Below are 15,366 nucleotides of genomic sequence, written 5' to 3' on the forward strand. Positions count from 1 at the left end.
TGGCTTACCATTTTGGAGGGGTTAGGTTCCATGGTAACAGAATGCAGGCATGGAGGCAGGAGCAGGAGGCTGAGGGCTCACATCTTTACAAACACAAAACAGAGAGACAGTGAGCTTGACAGGAAGTGAATCTTCAAACTCTCAAAGTCTGCCCCTTCAGTGACACTTTTCTTCCCAAAGGCCACAGATTCAAATCCTCTCTAAATAGCTACCATCTGGGGCCTGGGTATTCAATTGCCAGAGACTTAATGGAGGACATCTCACTCCAACCACCATAGTGTATCTGTGCATCAGCGTGCCATGGGCTGGGTTCCCAGGCTGCATAAAAAGGACAAAGGTAAAATGAACACCAATATTCACCTCTCCCTGCTTCCTGGCAGTGGCTTTGGTGTGACCCACTAATGTTTAAGCTCCTTACTGTATCTTTATACCCCCAACTCCCTACTCTTAAATATAAACCCAAATAAACTTCTGCTTTATTAAGTTGCTTTGGCAGACTTTTGATCTTAGCAATGAGGAAAATGACTAACACAGCCAGTGATCCAAGATGCAAGACCACTTGGTATTCCTAAGGTTTACCTGCTTGGTGTGTGTGTGTGTGTGTGTGTGTGTGTGTGTGAGAGAGAGAGAGAGAGAGAGAGAGAGAGAGAGAGAGAGAGAGAGAGAGAGAGAGGATCTTCCACCCATTGTTTAGAAATCCTATCCTATAACTAGATCAGAGTTACCTTGGGAGCAGAAGTCTCCAGAAGAGGAAGATGAGCTTTGTGGGTTAACAGCATCAAGTTTTATATCTGAATACTGCATCTGAGCCAGTTCTTCCCTGCTGCCAAGCTTGGCCACTGGAGACTAAGGTTCCCTTGTTCTGAGAGGATGAGCTGCCCAAGAGGAGGATGAATGGACCCTGCCATGTTCTGGTTTCAGCAGCCTCCTGCCTATAGAAGTGTTTTCCTGCACTTGGGCTGGGCTGAGCTTCATTTCACAGAGGCATAAACAAGCCTGCAATCCCCAGGGGATCTGGCAAAGGAAAATGAAGTCGTTTTACATTTGTGGCAGCCTGATTCAAATTGGAATCTCACAGAGAAGGATGCTGGCTTCTTTGTTTAGCTCTTTCTGTACTTCAGGAACACAGCTTCTCTTGGCTTCCTGGCAGGAGGAAGTGGCTATGTATGGAATGCCCATTTGCATTATATAGTCTTGGGGGGCCCTTTCTCTTACATAAGGCATCTAGCTTAAATCTTACACTCAGTTCTATAGAAGCAGAACAAGAAGCTATTGAGTCCAGCAGAGGGATCAAGCTGCCATTCCTCTGGTGGCAGTTGGGGCAAAGCTTAAAATGCATTCCCACAAGGGAACCTCACCCCCTGCTCTCATTCCAGCCTGGGTAAGGAGACAAGAAGCACCCATGACATCGTCTTTGGATGTAAGCTTCTGGCAGAGTGGAAACAGGGATTCTATTATCCCCAGGTCCCCTTTCCTAGCTCCTTAGTCTCAAGTGTTTTGTTCTTATTCACTAAGTAGCTTGGGGTTTCTCTTTCACTAGTTGCCACCTCTCATCTCTCCTCACAGACACCCTGACCAGCTACCTCTGTGGTCACTTTCCTCTTTCTGTTGCTCCTTGTCTCACTTGTTTTTCTTTTTGTTTGTTTGTTTCTGTTTGCATTTCTGAGAAAATTTTATTAGCCTTTGGGTAACATTTATTTGCCGGAGAGGATGAATCCTGTTATACATCCACTGAAACCAGTGCATAGCTTCATCTTTGCTGATTCTGTGCTTGGCCCCAATGCAGCCTGTCCTACGTGCTTCTTGTCTGAGATGCTGAAACCTGGGCTACCCAGCATCACATAGGAGTCCAGACTGTAGCTCCCAATGCTCAGGTGTCCAGATCACTATGTTCTTGAATCCCCAATCCAAAGTTTCCAGTATCCAAGGAGTTATTTTTCTGTAACTCATACTCCTGTATCTGTAGAGCTTTCTCCAGAATTTCTTCTGCCTTGGATCCATGAGCTATATAGTGAATAGCAATCTTTTCATTTCTTCTGATGCCAAAGTGCCTGATAATATATCTACCTTTGGAAAATATATGTGTCTGGCCATTGAACTGTTCCAACACTTTGGCTGCCAGGGTCAATCTGTTCCTGCTTTCCCTGACATAGATACTTAAGCAGGGCTTGTAGATGTAAAGTTCCCTTATGGAATTCTTCCTTTTACCCTGATTTTGTGCTATTACAGAAAATAGGAAGAGAACCCCACTTCCATCTGTTATAGGGAACCTGCCAGAGATAACCACTCAGACATAGTTTATAACCAATTCAAAGTCTTTATCCCAACTAATGAAGCTGCACTCAGGTATTTGGGAACCCAAGTGTAGCATCGAGTATTCAGAGCATGCGATTTTTAAAATCAAATTAAAACAAGCAAGCAAGCAAGCAAGCAAACAAACAAAAACCCCACATTCTCATGTCTCACTTGGCAGTAGCAGGGGTAAGAGGTTGGAAGATGTAGGGGATAGGGAAGTTGTGAAAGCAAGCAGTTTAACAGAGGTTAAAATAAGCAGTCAGTAAAGGAAAGGTTTACATAGCAGTTAGTTTAACAGAAGCTAAGATAAGTTAGCTGGGGCATCTTGACCTTGGTTTCTAGAATAGAGATGGGTAATTTTTTCATGTTCTCATCAAGAATATGAAATTCTAGTTCATCTTAAAATGGCTTCAGCAAGAATACAAGATAGAGGAACCTCTGTGCTGTCTTTGACTTAAAATTCCATGACTTAGAATACAACATAAAACACACATTCCATCCCTATGGTATGAATGCCACTTCTGCTTTGTGGAGAATACTTGAAAATGAAGAGGCAGTGAGTGAACTTCTCAGGACTCCATAGGAGTTGAAATAAGCAGCAGTCCTTGAGTTCAAAGTATTCTCTATGTGCCTTCTACCAAACTGCAATGCACTTTAAATTTACCAATCTTTATTCCATATTAAAGGCTAAGTCACACACTGCCTTAGTGAACTTAGGGTCCCTGGGAATAGAGAGAACTGTAACACAATTACACTTGCTATGTATCTTAAACAACCTAGGTCTGGAGGCAATGAGTGCATCATGGACATAATGGCAGCTTTGATTCTTGACAAGGACTCTTTCTGGCTTTGTACATAGCTTTTCAGTGTGTTCTTACATGACTTTTCTTTTGGTGATCTAACGGGAGATAAAGTTTTAGTCTCTCCTGGTCTCTCCTCTGTCTCTTAAAATTCTATAGAGAATCACACTGAAAATCTAGTCTAGGTGCAATCACATTCTAAAGTCTCTAACTCTAAATATCATATCAGGGTTAAAATCCAAAATTTATATATTTATGCATTTGGGGAGAAGTCCAAACATTTAGTTCATAACACCTATCAATTTTATTTATTTATGTCATCTTCTAGAAGCAAACTAAAGGGCCTGACACCTCTTTTTCATGTTTATAAGACTGTTATGACATGAGTTTACCCTTCATCCTAGACTCATGTTGAATGTTACTACTCAATCTGAGAGCATGAAGGGCTGGTATCTTTAAAAGGAAATTGCTCTACAAGGGCTTCGTCTTTGTGAATACAATAAGCACATATTGTATTGTCTTCTTTTCTCTTTGCCATTTCACCAGGCAGGGATGCTATGTTCCCTCTCCTTGCTAGGTGAGGACTCCTCAACAAGCCCCATCATTGAACAGGGATACCTCAGTAGACAAGAAACCTAATGGCAAGATGATCTCAGACTTGCTGGGTTCCAGACCTGACAAAATACATGTCTATAATTTATACAGTTAGCTAGTTGGTGGATATTTGTTTTAGAGAATCAAATAGAGAAGAAAGACAGGAAGTTCTTATGGAGTCTGAAGTGAGCCATCTGCATACTTTCCCTCAGTGATGATCCAGCTTCAAAGTTGATGGTAAACACTACTCTCAGGACCCTGTCCTTGCCTGACCTAGATGCTTTGTCCCATTTCTTCTGACATATATCTCTAAGCTACCTCTATCCTTTGTTCCAAAGAAAATCTTCATGTAAGTGGGAGTTGTAGTCTGTTTTGGATTAAATGAAATGAGCAAAGATGAACCCACAGGTCTAACCTTGCTTTGTCCAAGGACAATATTCAAAGTTAACATCTCACAGAGTGTTTAGATGATGTGGATTTTCTTGTGACTGCCTGTCCATTCAGCTGCTTGATTAGCAAAGGTAGTGTGCCCCTCATTTCCTTCAGTGTCCAAATATAGCACATGCATTTGTGTATACATGAACTAGTCATAAAGAGCAGGAGATGAAGGAAGACTAACAAATTTCTTGCTTTCTGAAAGGAAGTGACATTTGTTTGAGAACATTGTCCCAAATAGTACTTTCCTTCTAAACAGTCTAGATACCCCCTTAGAAGTTATGAGTTGGTGGCTGACTGAGCTGTGGATCTGTCTGTAGAAATTTTTTCTGCAAAGGACAATGCTGGAAGAGCAAGGCCATACTGGTTTAGAATGACCTTTGGGAAATAAGCTGTCACCAGTTGCAAAAATAGATCCCTTTCCCCTGTGCACAATCCACACATGTGGGATTTAAACACATGCTAAAAAGAATTCATGTGTTTAAATCCTTCCTGCTTGTCAATTTTACATAAAGCAAACTGAATTCCATTCATTTAACCAAGGTTTACTACATAGGGCTTACATGGGCCTGGACTTAATGTGAGGAGATAATACTATACAAGGAAGAATAAGATACTGCCCCAGCACTAGAGAATCTCAGAGTCCATAAGAAGAGTCAGGTAGGTAAAAGTGAGAATAAGCAAAGAATGTGAGGAAGTTAATGACAGTCTTATGGAAGCTACAAGAAAACCACAGGCATGGGAAGGCTAAAATGTGGGGGGAATCCAGTGAAGGCAATAGTGACAGCTGAGTCACAAAGACACTGATGCATCCCGGGTAGGTTAGACTTTAATAGCCCCTCCCTATACATAAAGAAAACATCTCGAGAGCCTTAGTGGGCTCCTGAAAACATAGGTTGTTCACACTCTATGTGGGTTATGTTTGTCTATGGTTCTTGCAGTGGTGGCATATATTCCCATTGCTAATCTGACATGCCATTCTAGAAAATCCACTCCACTCCACTCCACTCCACTCCACTCCACCCAATTCTATTCCATTGCTTGTTTTAGAGGGTGCTATTGGGTGCTTTATGCTCACCATAGACAATACCTGAATACAAGTATGGTGAGATTGCAATGGTTGGCATGATAGCCAAGATAGGTACCAGGTGACTAGTGGTCAAGTAGCATCTGCTGCACCCATGGGCAAACTAGACTTAGGGATGTTTCAATGTTTCACTTCCAGAGTGAGATGGAATGGGGGTCATGTAAGAGTTCCTCATACACACCAACATCACACACTGCTCAAAATCCAAAATTTATTTATGAAATTTCCCATTGAATATAGTCCAGTTGTAGCTGTTAATACGCAGCAGGCTGAATATCTGTGAATATAGGCTAATATCTGTGAGTTTGAGGAAAGTGTGGTCTCCACAGTGATTCCCAGACTTATCAAGGGTTACATAGTGAGACTTCATCAAAGAAAGAAAGTGATTCAGATGTGGGGTGGAGAGGGTGAGTAAGGTAGGCTATGTGGTTCAGCCAGTGAGGGTATCTGTCACCAGTGCTGATGATTTGAGTTCAGCCCTTGGAAACCACATGGTAGAAAGAGAAGACTAACTCTACAAGTTATTCTCTGTCACATACAAACATGTGCTCTCTCTGTCTCTCTGTCTCTCTCTGTCCCTCTCCCCCTCAACATAGAGTAAGTAAATAAATAAATATAGAAGATGACAGTGGAAATGTTGTGTAGGCCTGTAACATGGTATGTAAGGCGAAGCTTGCCCCAGGAACTTGAGTTAGGAATTCATGTGCTACACTCTGTCAGTTGTCTAGGAGAGAAAGGAAGATTTTCTTCTGAACCTCTGTGAAGGTAGGTCCTCACCCTCAACCTGACCAGATGCAGAATCTCTCAGAACAAATACCTCTGCACATGTCTCTGAGGATGTTTCCACAGGATTTAACCAAGGGGAAAACCCACTCAGACATAGGAGGCACCATTTCATTGTTCCCGGATTATTTAGGATAAAAGCTGGGGCATTGGCAGCTCTAACAAGTGAGGCTCAGCTGTTTTTTTTTTTTTTTTTTTTTTTTGCCTGTATCTCCAGTAAATAGAAATAATAGCAAAAAGAATAAAAATATTTAATCAGTGTGGCTACCTTAGGAAGAGGAACAAACGAAGAGGCCCAGTGATCTCCAGTACCTTTTTGAGATACTGACAGAAGTTTCAGGTTTAAAATGTTTAGGGGGCTGCGTGAAGAAGCATAAGCAATCAGTCCTGGTCCAGGTGTTCTCCTGCCTGTTACTCACCTGTCACTGTCTCCACGCCAGTCTCTCCCGAAAAGTCTAATAAGTTGCCAGGACTGTGTAACATCTCTTCCCGGGAGGCATGTTCCTCCTCTGTCTGACACCAGGGTTCCAGCCTCTCTCCTCCTTCAGAATAGGATTTCCAGAGAAATTCTAATTCTTGGGAGTGGGTTGTTTTAATAGTCCACTAACCAAACAAGGTGGAGCACGGATGTTTCTCTTTGGAATACCTTCTTCCCTGACAGGACACTCTGGGCTGGTGTCCTGGACTGACTTAACAAGGAAAACAAAACAGAAAGGGCAGACTGGGATTCATTGCCAGTATCCATCTCTCTGGCTGCAGTTGCCTCACACTTGGGTTGCCTTGGCTTCTCTGTCATGACAGCATGTACTCTCGTGGATATGTCACGCGTGTCAAGTTAAGCCCTTTAAATTTCTTTTGCATGGTGTTTTGTCACCTCAGTGAGAAAAATCAGTAGTATAGCTTCTGTGTGGGGGCGGGGCAGGGCTGGGCCTGAAGCAAGCCAAGAAGGCGGGCAGGCTGCCGCTTCAGGATGCTAAGGGGAGGACTGCAGGACCACGAGGGCCCTCAGAGGGACACAAGGGGGCGGGTTACTTCTGAGAGGCAGCCGCATTGGTGGCAAGCTCCCTGCCACAGTTGTGGCTGCTAGCTGTGGGTTCCTGAGTCCGACTCATTTATCTTAGCTCTGGCTGTCTCCACTGGCTTTGCAAACCGATCTTCTAGCGCGACGGCATGAATCACTACTTCTGACTGCAGACAAGTTATAAGCTTTGGAGTTCTTCCACGGTGAACTTTCGCATCTGGCACAGAACACTCTGACAGTCAGTCCTACACCACTTGGTGAGACCTTTAGTGAAAATTCAAGGTCTGGGATTTTGATACAATTTTTTTTTCTTAGTCTGTACATCCTTGGCACCTGATGGGGGCTAGCATATTAGAACAGGAGGTCCCACCCTGTTTGCTCATGCAAACACTAGAGCGTCAGCATAAATCTCAGTTCTCCCATATCCTACCTTGACAGCCTACATACATGAGAAAACAGTACTTTCAAACTACCCCTGAATATACACCATCAGAAAGATCCCATACATTCAAATTGCTTTTAAACAACAAACCCAAAGCCCGTGAATAACGAAGCTATAAAAGTGTGTGAGTCATCCTTCCAGAAGTCTCGCCTCCAGGCACGCCTGACATCCTTTCTTGCCGGAAACTCAACCTTCACAAAGACTGGAGGCTGCTGACAGCCTTCTGGGGAATAGATTATCTGATTCCACAGGCAGTTAAGAATAACATACAAATGTCATTTAGATGAACAGTTTCTACATGGATCAAAAGACACACTCAAGTTACTGGCTAGGATAGCCAAACCCTTTACTTCAATAATATCACAGCAAACCCACAAAACTTTCTGGACTGAATGAGCACCAGTGTGGTGTGTGGGAGCTATTCAGACATTCCTTCCAGGTTAGTAGATTATCTGCAATTCAGCTCTTTTACTGATGAGCGTGTTATGCAACCAGCAGCAGCCAAAAGGGAAAGCTAAAATCCTGGGCTTCTTAAACTTTTCCACTGGCTTCTCACAGCCAACTGGAGAAAGTGAATGACTGTGCCTGGCTCTCCTGCCCTACTCCATCAAATGCCAGAGTGTGAGAGGGAGGGACACAGTGGTCAAGTTCACTGGCTCTGGTGGGAGATGGTATGATATTAGAATCCTGATGCTTTGGGGAGTCTACAGCCTGAAGGTGGGGTTCTCTTTCCTCTGTCAGTTTGAATTCTTGTTTGATGATTTTTGTCTTTTTTATGGGGTGGCTGAAGATTTAGGATTAATACATGCTAGAGCTAGTGCGGTCTACAGGCATGAGCTATGGCTTAAAATCAAATTTTAAATTTTGTGTTTATTTGGATTCAGGTAATGCTACATTTTATTCCATATGTCTTTAACACAACATAACATACATATGTTTTTCAAAATTTCTAATAAAATGGACCCTTCCAGGTAAGGAGCTGTATTTTTGTTTGGCTTTGCCCCGGTACCCTGATGGAAAGCTTTACCACGATGAGAAGGGAACAGCTACGTTTGTCAGGAGAGTCTCCCAAAGAAGATGTGCTATTCCTTGTCTGGATAATGGAGTGAAAACAAGTTCCTATAGCTGACATTACCATGGAGAAGATTGCCTAGTTCCTTAAACTTACTGTTTCTGAACCAGGATATATTCACAGTAATCACCACTCCATCTCATGTTTCTCTTTCTGCATCTTCAACTACAAGTAGCTATCCACAGCTTGGTGATAGGTGAATGATCCCAGAAATAAGTAATCTACCAATTATAAATAGCCTAAATTGCAGTATATAGTTAAAATTGCTTTATTTTACCATTAATTGTTATGATTTAAACCAAATGTTACCAAGGTACATATATGTAGGAAAAAATACATATAGGTAGGGTTTACTACCATGGTTTTAGACATGTTCTGTAAGTCATGTAATGTACCCCTTGGATAACAGTAGACAGCTGCTTTCATGGACTTATTCAAAGCCTTGTTGCACCTAAAGATCACCGTGGCAGACCCAACTTCAAGCCCTGTGGTCATCACTATAAAGAACAATGGCCAGTGTCTGGCTCTGGAGATGAAGAAAGTGACAGTGATTTGTGGTCAGCAGCTTGTTGCTGTCTAGGAAGTCTGGTCTCAGGGCCAGGAGCAAAACTCTAAGCTGTTTAAGGACATGTATCATTTCTCTACCTATGCCATGGAAGGAAAAGCAGCAAGCTAAAGGACTCTGTTGCTTCACAGGGCTTCATATTTCAACTCCTCACACACACTAGTACTCCACTGATGAAGAATGTTCATTCTCTCGTTCTTTTGAGAACATAAAATAGACATTGTTTTTATGGGAGTTGTTTTTCTCTAAAATTAGACTTTCAGCCTGGTATGGTGGTAAAAACTGAGGCAGGAGAGATAAAGAATTTGCTGATACAGAACCTGTCTCAAAATTTAACAGCAAAATGAATTAATTATGTAAAATGATTTGTTATATGTAAGAAATTAGTATACAACAAAATAAAAATAGACTTCCTTTCTTTTCCAGGATGGGAGTATTTTTTTAATTCAGGAATAATGTGAGAATTCTGATGTTTTTATAAAACACAATGCAGTCTACATATATTTGAGTTATACCACACTCCAGTTCTTTGACATAATATTGTAGATCAAAATGAAAACCTAGATAAATTGTGTAAGATGTTTATGATAACACAATTAACAAATGTTTAATTTAGATTTCAAGTCAGGCCCATGAATGCTAGAGCTAACCTGCATTAAATCTCTCTCTCTCTCTCTCTCTCTCTCTCTCTCTCTCTCTCTCTCTGTATGTTTGTGTGTGTGTGTGTGTGTGTGTGTGTGTGTGTGTATGATTTGAAAGGGTGATAAGAGTCCTTTACAGGCCTATTTATCTTGTTGGGTTTCACTTTTGAGAAGCCATGTAAAAGGATGAGGAGATGGACCAGTCAGTAAAATACTTGCTCTGCAAGTGTGTGGATTCTCAGTACCCATGTAAAGGTTGGGCACGGATTTGCTGGTTTATAACTCAAAGCTGCTGAGGCAAAAAATGAAGAGCCCTAGAACTCATTGGCTAGCCAGTCTATTTAAGTTGGTGATTTACAGGTTCAGTAAGAAGATTATCTCAAAAAATAAGGTGGAGAGTGACTGAGGAAGATATCCTATGCTGACCTTTGCTGCCCTTCCCCCCCACACACCACTCAGTTGCTTTGTAACCCCTAAGTACAGATACTCTTTGCAATTGATCTGTACTTGTGCTCCCTTCAGTGATTATAACCATAGATTTCAATTGCTTGATAATGCTCAGCCTCCAGTTGCACATGCATCTTTACATTAATGGATATATGTCATATATATGTGTGAATTCCCAGGATCTCACATATCAACTTCATGCTTAGTGCTGCTAAGCATGAATCACACATCTCTTTACCCCTTAAATGTGCTCACACTTTTAAATATAAACTTAATCAGGGCTGGTGCTGCAGCTCTGCTTGTGTCTTTTGTAACTTCTGTGTTTCTGTGAAGACACTATGACCAAGACAACTTATAAAAGAAATAGTCTGTGGGGCAATGAACTTGGTAAGGTCAAGTGGGTTCAGAAACCCTGGTACCTTCAGACTTGAGGGTGGTAGGCTTTTCACCTACTCCTGAGCAGGTTCTTGTCCTAAAACATGTGACCACAGCACCCCAAGGAGAGAACCTTGGCAATCAGTCACATAAGGGCAGGGCCTGAAGACCCTCCACTTGCAGACGAGGCATCCCTAACATCTCATACAAAGCCAATAGAAAGCATCTGCTTTTAGACATCAAACTACGACAAAATGTATATAAGACCCTGTCCATAGAAATAAAGCATGAGAGTTACTTCATCAAAGCTTGTCTGAGAGTGTTTGTCATATAAGAACTGTAACACTTTTCAAAAAGAGAGTTCTTTGCTGAAACTTTCCCTGCTGGGAGCTGCTTGAGCCTACTGCATTCACTTGGCTTGACCTTGGCTCCTAGCCACCATGTCCTACCAGAGACCTAGCAGCTCACCCAGATCCAACTCCCTTTCCCTGCTCTAACAGCTGCCAGCCGTGTTGTGTCGACTTACCTTCCCCTTCTGAAAGCACAACTCTTTGGCCCCTTAGGCCCAGCTAGAGTTCCACAGATCCTGCAGGTGGTGTCCAGTAAACAGATCAGCAATACTTCATTGAGCTTACAGTTCCAAGGGGGCTAGTGTCCATGACCATAATGACAAGAAACATGGCAGCAAGAAGGTAAGCATGGTGGTAGAGCAGAAGCTGATAACTCATATCTGATCCACAGACATGACACACACACACACACACACACACACACACACACACACACACACACAGAGAGAGAGAGAGGGGGGGGGATGGAGGGGGAGGGAACTAGAAATAGCATGGGCTTTGGAAACTTAAATGCACACCCAGTGACAAAACTCCTATAACAAGGCCACATCTCCTAATCCTTCCCAAACAGTTCTACCAGCTGGGGACCAAGTATCCAAACATATAAACCCGTGGGTGTCATTTTTATTCAAACTTTCACAGCTTGAAAAGTCTTGCCTAGCATGTATGCTCATCTGGGTTTGATATTAAGCACTTTCTTAACAGAAGTGGTGGTGCCTGTCTGTGATGCTACCATTTATGGGGTAGAAAGAGGAACATCAGAAGTTGAATGTCATTCTCAGCTGTATAGCCAGTCTGTGACCATCTTGGGCTATATGAGACCCTGTCTTCAATATAAAGAGCAAACAATAACAACAACAAACCCCCAACAGTCCATTATTCAGTACAAATGACATGACTTTGAAGGAGGCCATAAACAACAATGGAACAACAGTTCCTGACCAGGAAGACATAAAAGCAGACATTGGCACTGAGTATGTCACTACCAGCAATGTCTCCATTTAAACATGCTTTTGGGTCTCTTGCCAGGGTGGTGGTGTGCCTTTTATTTACATTTGCAAATGTGGATGAGAAGTTTAGAGTTTCATTTCTGGAAGTTTCTGGGCTGAGGGCTTGGAATCAGACCCTTACAACTCCTTTGTAGGGGAAATACAGAGGATGCTGAAACCTTGACTCAAGGCAAAGGCTCACCATATTTTCCTGAAATTAGATTTTTCTTACAGGATACCAGTTGTGGTCTTTATAGACAATTGAGCTATAGAAATACCTATTGAATTTCCCATGACACAGGGTGAGGGGTTGGGATGTCCTTGGGAGAGATAATTTGGTTTCTATGAAACTAGAATCTTTAAGTGGTCCTACAAGGGACTTTGCCTAGTCACAGAGTACCTCCCATCCCTACAGGTTTCCCTCTACCCAGTACCCTAGCATCTAGGCCAAGGGAAACAGAGAACTCAGTATCTCCTAGGTGGATGCCTGCCAGCCTTAAGCATGACACGTGATCCAGGGCTTCCAGCTGTAGCTCTGAGCCAAGAGTGAAATTTGCAAACACTGGACTCTTGGCCTATCTGTTTCTGGGTACTTGGAGACACTGTTATGTATGAGAACAGGAGATGTGTTGTCAACTCCATGCAAGAGCCTCCACTTCCTTCTGCTGATGCCAATCTCATGCCATCCAATGATTAGAAAAGAAAAAAGAAAAAGAAAGAAAACAAAACAAAAAACCCAAAAAACAAAACAAGAACTCTTCTCAAATCAATAGCAGTCTTTAAAAAAAAAAATGTGACAGGTGGCAAGATTCCTGGCTGTTGAGCTCCAGCCAAAACATTTGGCGCTTTTTTCTCCTGGGGGAGCACTGAAGCAGGCTGTGACTTGGTGAGTCAGCAGTGAGGGGCGGCAGCAGAGAGAACTGTTCCTGAGCATCCTGCCTGGTGCTGAAGAGAATTAGTCAATTCTTGGAAAGAGGGAAGTGTGCAGACTGCCCTGCTCCCCACTTCCAGATATTCCTTTGGCCTTAGCTGGAGAACCTAGTCATCTAATGGAACTCAGTTTGTTCTGCTTGGTGTGTATGTGTCACTGTGTTTTGACTTAGCAGCAGGCCCTGGCTCCATCTCTTGCTTATTTCACCCCAGGACTGTTTTCCATAGCAACCTTAGAAATAACAGTGCATTGCAAAGAGTCCAACTTGCCCTTTTGTGAGGCAGATAAGGTGCAGAGAGATAAGAATGTGAAGGGGAGCTGACAGGGATGATGATGGACACAGACACCTTTGGAGAGATAGATTACCAATAGGTTCTGACAGATTATGAAAATGCCTTGGAAACTCTGGGAAGACCATCTCAAGCAAAGGAAAGCTTATCCAGGAGCACTCAGGCCGTAAGAAGAAAGCTCTTCTTAAATGGCAAATAGAAAAGGGAGTTACAAGAGTTGCAGAGTATACTGAACACAAGGTTCGGGTGTCTCTGGGGACCTCCAGTGATTTATGCTGTAGGTTGTTGGGCCTTGGACGAGGTAACCCCATTTAACCTGTTACCTTCAGTCACATAGGACACAGGTAGAGGGCGTGATTAACAAGTCTCTACCTCCAGAGATTTAAATATTAATGAATTATCAAAAGGCCAGGGGCGTAGCTAATTAAGTTATTCCCTCCCCTTTTTCCTTCCCTATAAAATGAGACTCCCCTGGCCTTTGGCGGGGGAAGCCCGTACCACCTGTTCCGCGCGTCTCCCATGTCCCCTTTTGTCCGTGGAAGAGAGACACGTGAGGCAATATTCGGGTGGTTACCACACCAAGGCTTTATTCGTATAAGCAGAAGCGGAAAGACGAAAAGACAGGAAGAGGCGCTGCTTTATGTACCCTAGATTGACGTATTCACTTCTGATTGGCTGTTCACTCATTACCCATAATACGCCCCGGGATGGGCAGTGACTTTTGGCGCGCTTTTGCCTTTTTTGCACCTGTGCAGTTAGTTGTTTACTAGTGGGGAGGACATGATGTCTGTGCCATCTTGGAATGGCGCTAACCTCAGCTTCCTATATACCACCTACATCCATTTACCATGCCATAACAATAAAAGCTTTTGGAAAACCGGATTCCACTTGTCGCATGGTCTCTCAGCCAGATTCCCAGCTTTTGGAACCCTGGAACCTTGCCGATGCAGCCGCTGGCCCGCCCACTGACAGCTGCGTGAATGTGGGACCTTCTGGGCAGGGTGGGAAGCCCGCTGCTCGGGACTCCCTCTCCCCTACCCGCAAGATTTCTTCCCCACAGTAGGTAAGTATTAAAATATGGGAAGACACTTTCTTCTGAGTGCAAATACATGATGTTCAGCTCAGTGTAACTTTTTCATAGACTCTATGGTGAACTCTTCCCTAACTACATTCGTTTAAAACCAAGAATTCACTTTTGTGTATACTGGTAATCTGTGATGACAAGGAAACATGACTGCCAGTATTTTGGAACATTCAGCACAGAAAGGTACATTTGTGTGCTTGGGACTGAGGAAAGACAGCAGACATGTCTGTGGTAGCTATTACTAGCAACTTGATAGGAAGTTGCATCATTGGAAGATTGCTTTGACTAGGTTAATTTAAGTGGAAAGACTCACCTTAAAAGTAGGTGGCATCAGCCAGACATGGTAGAGCATGTCTTTAGTTCTAGTACTCCGGAGGCAGAGACAACAGGATCTCTAAGTTTGAAGCCACCAGGATTATAAAGTTAAAAGACTAAAAACTAAACCCAAAACACAAAGTAGGTGGCATCATTCTCTGATCTGTGGTCCTCAGCTGCATTAATATTAGAAAGCAAGCTGAATAGGGATTCATTTCCATCTGCTTTCTGACTACTGGCATGATGTGACCATCTTTACATACTTTTGCTGCCATGACTTCCCCCATGTGAAGACTATACTATGGGGCTATGAGCCCAAATAAACTGTTCCATTCCTTCTTGAAGTTCTTTTTGTTAAGAACATTTTCATCACAACAACCTAAAATGACCCATGACAAAGTCTTATCAGTGGAAGCAAGCAAACAAACAAACAAACCAAACCAAACCAAAGCAAACAAGCAAACAACCCAAAGGACAATCCAATGGGTCCTCTTGAGAATGGTGAAGAAGGTTGCGACAATGTAGAATTAAGAGTCCCATGAACAAACGGGAAAAAATGAAATGAGAGGTGATATTCTGCCTTCCAGAAAATTCAGTATTGCCTGCCCAATGGCATCTTGAAAGCATGATGAACTGGGTTTAGGAGGGCTGGCATTCTGTTCAAATGTGAGAACCGCTCATTGTGTAACCAGGGCAAATGGCTTTCCCAGAAAGAGAAATGGGTTTGCTTAGGTGATTCAAAGAACATTTCTGCTCAGACACACTTACAGTCTCTCAACACAAACAAATGTTCAATATCAAGCCAAAATTTAAAATATATTACAGTAGTGTTTCTAAGTTCAAGGCATCA

At 42.8% G+C, this 15,366-nt stretch overlaps 1 pseudogene; it reads right to left on the bottom strand.

Annotated features, from left to right (window-relative positions):
• Positions 1 to 290: 290 nt before the first annotated feature.
• Positions 291 to 6,477, bottom strand: LOC117716834 (large ribosomal subunit protein uL5 pseudogene; annotated as a pseudogene).
• Positions 6,478 to 15,366: the final 8,889 nt, after the last annotated feature.

This window comes from Arvicanthis niloticus, chromosome 11, assembly GCF_011762505.2.
Source record: "Arvicanthis niloticus isolate mArvNil1 chromosome 11, mArvNil1.pat.X, whole genome shotgun sequence".
Classification (NCBI taxonomy): Eukaryota; Metazoa; Chordata; class Mammalia; order Rodentia; family Muridae; genus Arvicanthis; species Arvicanthis niloticus.